Source organism: Onychostoma macrolepis, chromosome 22, assembly GCF_012432095.1.
Source record: "Onychostoma macrolepis isolate SWU-2019 chromosome 22, ASM1243209v1, whole genome shotgun sequence".
Taxonomy (NCBI): Eukaryota; Metazoa; Chordata; class Actinopteri; order Cypriniformes; family Cyprinidae; genus Onychostoma; species Onychostoma macrolepis.
This window is the reverse complement of record NC_081176.1, coordinates 11465483-11471601: the sequence shown is the minus strand read 5'-3', so window position 1 is coordinate 11471601 and position 6119 is coordinate 11465483.

The window sequence follows — 6119 nt, the reverse complement described above, 5'->3', positions numbered from 1 at the left end:
TTCTGCGCTCGCATTGGATCGTCTCAAGTTCAAGACTCACTACCATTGGTCACACTAATACCCAATGAAAATATACGTTTGTATGAAATTAATATTTTTCTTTTATGAAGTTACTTCTTTTGAATAGTTTTTAATAATTCTTCCATTATCACTTTGTTATTTTAATAACGAGTTTTTCTGTTACTCCCTGGTAACCTTGGTTACACTTAGAAAAGGGAATTGAACTTCCAGGAAGCCAAAATCCTTTGAAACTTATACCGATACATTGAAGGCCAAGTTAGGTGATAATTGAACTTGCAAAATTTATTTTTAAAAAATGTCAGATTTCTGGCAGCAACAATAAAAACCATGTAAAAAATGTAAAGATAGCAAAATAATTTCATAATTTTAAAAAATATGAAAAATGTGGAACATGGAATGCCTTTATTATTAAACTTCTAATATTAAACTTATTTTTTAAAAAGCTTGTGTTAAGCAAATTGTAATTGTAAAAACAATTCATAACAGAAATAAGCAGCTCTGGCCAGTCATGGACTCATCACGGTTCAGGATCCCATTGTCCTCTTGTCTCTAAATTTTGAATCTTAAAACAAATAATATTGCTGCATTATAAACTCAAAAATTAACAAAAAATACATATATTTAACTTTCTTAATGCACATTTTATCAATTGAATAACACAGTATATGTGACTGTCCCACATTAGTCAAAACATGCTGTCCCACTTTTGAAAACATCCGTTTCTAAAGTGGGACGACAAGGATTGCTTCAAATAGAAAATATTCTTAACACATTTTAACAATATTATTGCAAACTTTGATGTACAAATACATCACAAAATAATCTGATAACAATTTAGAACATTGTTTTATTTATAACAGATTTATATCCTTAACATTAATTTTGTCTAAATCCTGTGTCACTGTCACTTCAGTGAACCTTACAAGAGGTACTTCCTGTTTGATGATTTTCATGGCCACATTTCTGACATAATTTCCAGAAAGTCAAGTGATTTCAATACCTTGACATCCCTGCTTGAAAAAAAGTAAAACTTATGGTTCATGCTTTGAGTATTTTGTAATGTTTGAATTAGGTCGACCGATTATCGGCCTGGCCGATTATCGGCGCCGATATTAAGCATTTTATGATTATCGGTATCGGTCATTTTTAAAACCGATGTGCCGATAAAATTATTTAATTTTGAAACGCGCTATTTGGCTCTGATGCAGCCTGTCAGAACTCACCACTCTGTGGCCTCGAGCAGTCTCCGCCCACCGCGCATCTGATTTGTTGGGAGTCACGAGTCAGACCAATCAATGTGGAAGACTAAGGCACTCTCACTGAAAGCGCTTGCTACAGTTTCAGTGATCATCACGCATCAGTTGTCTCTCAAAGGCAGCAGCAGACCTTGCTCAAGTTGCAATGAATCACAATCCACTACACTGAAGTTGCAAAACACCTCAATATTATCTATTTATGGTTTCGCGATGGGGAAAACACAGACGGAATCATGAATCCAGTCATATAAAGGAATTTACTGTATAACCCGGAGTCACAGAGTTCGTCAAAGTTTGGATGAATTAATCAAAAGTAGGTCAGTACACTTAAATCGACTCGCGCTATGGACTAGTATCTGTACATATTAAGCTGCAGAAAGACTTATTTAAATATGAATTCTGTATGTTCTGCGTGTCTCTGTATATGTGAATGGCACAGACACGCGGTTTTGATTACACACACACACACACACACTGAAGTGCGCGACGTCATGGGTGTTTTCAGCATCTGCCGTCTCACTAAATGAGGACATAAATGCATGACCAACATCCCCAGAACTGCTCTGAGAGTTGCTTCATGAGCATTTGACCGTTTCATTTGAGTAAAACGATCGTCATATCACATACATGGGCTATACAGAAACTTAAGAGGTCCTCATGGCAACCCGTCAAAATAAAAGTTCGGTTTATCTACTACTACTACTACTACTACTACTACAACAACAACTTTTGCTTAAAATAATAAATCACACAATACGCTATTTATTCCATGTTTTAATTTTAATGGTAAACCCATTTGTTTGCCAAAAAATTGAGTTTAACTCTCATTTGATTAAAAGATAACTGAAATTAATGTTTTATGGCTTCATTTGCACTGCACTGTAAATTAAAAGTAATCGAAATTACTGTCACATAGGCCAAGATTAAGATACTGTCACACAGGCCAAGATTAGGGCAACATTTCAATAGGCTATTGAACCAAGTGTGCCTATAACAGGCTATTAGTGTTATAGTTTAATTAAAATAGTTGCAGTCTTCTTCACAACTTCTACAATGGAGCTATGAAGACAATTAAATTATTTACACTTTTATATTATAATTATGAGAAGTTATGCTATTCCACATACATTTCTAACATGTAAATTATTGAAGCCAAATACTTACATTTCCCCAAGCTGTTTAGCTGTAGTACAGTATTCATAGGCTTAATCAAGAAGCATGCAGTGGCCCCACTTTTAACTCTCTCTTTATATTACCCTTATTGTAGATAGATGCATGGAGGATGACAAGAGTAAGAAGTGCAATCAACACCAGGGAAGGCAGTTTTTGTCAGAGCCCTTGTTATTCTTAATTTTGACATTAATTTTCATTTTTACATTAGACATAATATATCGGTTAAAAATATCGGTTATCGGTCCACTTGGTCTGTAATAATCGGTATCGGCATCGGCCCTGAAAACACATATCGGTCGACCCCTAGTTTGAATGCCTCTAAACGAACAGACTAATTCTCTATCCATGCAGTGTAGCCTGGTCTATGTCTCAAACCAAATGTGTTCTGACAACTCTTCCCGTGATGATCGACATCCTGCCAGACCGACGTGTTGCCCAACCACCATGCCGATTTAACCATTGGGGAAAAGTCCTTGTTTTTTGCGTACCATACTTAAGGTCTTCTACATTCACCAAATAAATCTCATAGTTTGGCAAACCTTCTGTTGAGTGTTATTTACAAATGCTTTCTCCAGGAGCTCGGCTGCAAAAGTAGTGGGAAATCCTTGAACTGAAATGAAATCAAGAACACGGGTTAACATTGATGCGAGACAAATTTATGTGTAGCTCTTGGTTTAATATAGTTTGGAAAAACATTCAGTATTTAGCGAGTCAGTATGTCTCTAAAGACTCCCGATTTGGTGATCTGTTTTTGGAAACTAGTCCTGATGATTAATGCATAAAATTGATACTTTTGACTCCTCCCTTTTCTTAAATGCGGTTTAAACTGAAGTGTAGAATTTCTTAAAACTGTTTTTGTGAACCTGTATTGGAACTTTTTTGGGGGACTTGCAAGCAATGGGCTACTGACTAAAAAGGTAATGGCTATGATTGATTTAATATGTCTAGGACTACCATTTATTCATTGAAAAAAGATTTGTAAGGTTGTTGACAATTTGGATTTAGACCAAGCGGTCCGAAATTTAGCGCACATATGAAGATAGGCCGTCCCAAATGGGCTTTTTTGCTCATATAGGCGTCTCTGTGTGTATTTTTACCATATGGAAATTCAATATTTAAGTTCAATATCTGTCAATATTACATAAGTTTAATCATTTTAGCTTTACATGCTAATGTTAGCTTCGAAAGTGTTCACAGCAGCCGTACACGACAGACAACTTCAGCAAACGTTTAAAAAGGTAAACGTTTCATGAAATGTAAGCATTACGAGATACACATTGGTTACAGTAGCTAATGTCCACAAACATAAAAGTATAAATACCTTTTCGACCGATGAAAGCTAAAACTCAAGGCCGTGTCTGAGGAAATCACCGGGAGAACCGTTACGCAGCTGAGCGTTGCCATGGATACATGCTGCGCGTGCCCTAAAGTGACGTCATTCGATCATGTGCTCATTTGATCGACACTTGCTTGTAGCCTGTCTCCCAATGCGGCTATATTACACAATTTGTTTTTCTTTTCTTTTTCTTTTTTTTGAGCTGCACGTGGTATAGCAGTCTTAAATGCAATAACTAAAATAATAATTTTCCTAAATAACTTTTTCTTGTCGGCTTACCAACAGTTTAATATATAAATGGAAATAATTAATTTATATGTCTTACCTGTTATTTTCCTCTTTCTTTTCTTCATGTTTTTCTTGGCTGCATTCATCACTCTATAACATTCTTTTAGAGCTCCTGCAACCTTATTTTCTTCATGCATGGGGAAGGCATAAACCTAATTTTAGCCTATATGTTCAATTATATTATTGAAGGGTATCATGATTTTGATGTTTAAATGCTGAAAACAGACTCCTGATTTGATGACATTTTTAATTACAGAAGTTACTCCTATTTTCTTTTTCAAGAAACGAAAATTATTAATTTAACATTAACTTCATTTTACAATGAATTCAAATAATACTATAGTAAATAATAATAATGTGTATTTTTTAACACATCTTTTCTAAGAGTGTATTAGGCAATGACTGCCCCGAAAAATACATTAAAAAGATGTGTGTGCTGCCATAAACTCAGAAAAGAGACACTTGAAAATATAGGAGATAAAGATAAAATTAGTTTTGACTGATATTAATGGTACTAATTGAGGAAATATAATGTGTAATCTGTAAAATGCAATCTTCAAATCATCAAACACAATTAAATCAGAATCAGAAAGAGCTTTATTGCCAAGTGTGTTTACACAAACAAGGAATTTGTCACTGACCCAAAGGCAGTGGTTGAATTGTAAAAAACTTTCAGGGGGGTTGGTGTGGTCAAGTATTTCCTTGCTGGGGCGGGTGGTCCTGTAGCTAACTTTAAACAATGCTTATGTAGCAGGGTGGTATAACACTTATTGCTATTGGCTGGTGTCATGCTAAAGCATTAAACCTATCAGAGCTCATTCTGGGGATTATAAAAATGAGTGTTCTGTGGCTTGGGATGCGCCATCAGTGGTACCGCTCCCTTTTTGTGGACCTTTCCAGTTGTGAAATGACAGTAGGTGTAGTGGCTGGAAGCTGCAAGTTTGTGAAGCTTTTCGAAGCACAGAGGCTTTCCCCTCAACTGTATCGTAAAAAAGTCTCTTGTAATCTTTGGTTAACATTCTTTTATCACTGAATTTATGTTCAAATGTAGACACCCACTTCATTCTGCTACATTAATCATGTATGTGTATATGTGATATTACTTAAAAAGCAGCTCGGGAGGAACAAAACATCAACATTTTTGGTCCATGGATTAATCCCATTGAAAACTTGTCAATCTGCAGGTGCAAACAAAAACCCAGAAATTCTGACAAATTCCAAGCACTGATTATGCAAGAATGGACTGCCATCAGTCAGGATAGGTGATTGACAGCACGACAGGGCAAATTGCAGAGGTCTTGAAAAAGAAGGGTCAACACTGCAAATACTGCGTCTTGACATAAACTTAATGTGAAAAGCAGTCTCTGCGAAAATGAAATCATAACCATGTTTCAGCATTAGTTTCAGGTGCCAAAGTGATTTTGAACCAACATCACTTTGTAACATTAATTCAATGCAATTAGCATTTACGCATTAACACTGACTGCTATCTGGGAGCGTTTTGAGCCACCTTTCAGCAGGAGCGGAATAGAGATTGCATTGCATAAAATAAAGCATTGAGCTGAAGAGAGAATTAAAAAATAATAATAATAATTCAATCCCCGTCCCTGGAATTGCACTACTGGAACCAGCTGTGTTTAAGTGAATACTTGGCAAGCAGGAATTTTGACTTTTTTTTTTTTTTCTATAGTCAAACTTTTTTATATAGGCACAGTGGAAAATACTGCATATACAAATTAAAAATAAATAAAAAATCCGACAGCAGTATATGGATTAAACTATATGCTCAAGTGTCATAAACACCACTGTAAGAAAAAGTGATGAGAATGTTGAAGATATTGATGAAGATGTTTATTGCAGCATAGCAGTGACATGGTACGTTGGGTCTCTTACACCACTGTATAAAACCTTGATACTGACCAAAAGTAAATGGAACAAATGAATTCTGGCCAAATAATAGATTACTTGATAGATTACACTAGATTACAAGACATGGCTCATACCCTATTGGTGTATCAGAAAAGGAGAAGACTTGAACCTTCCTT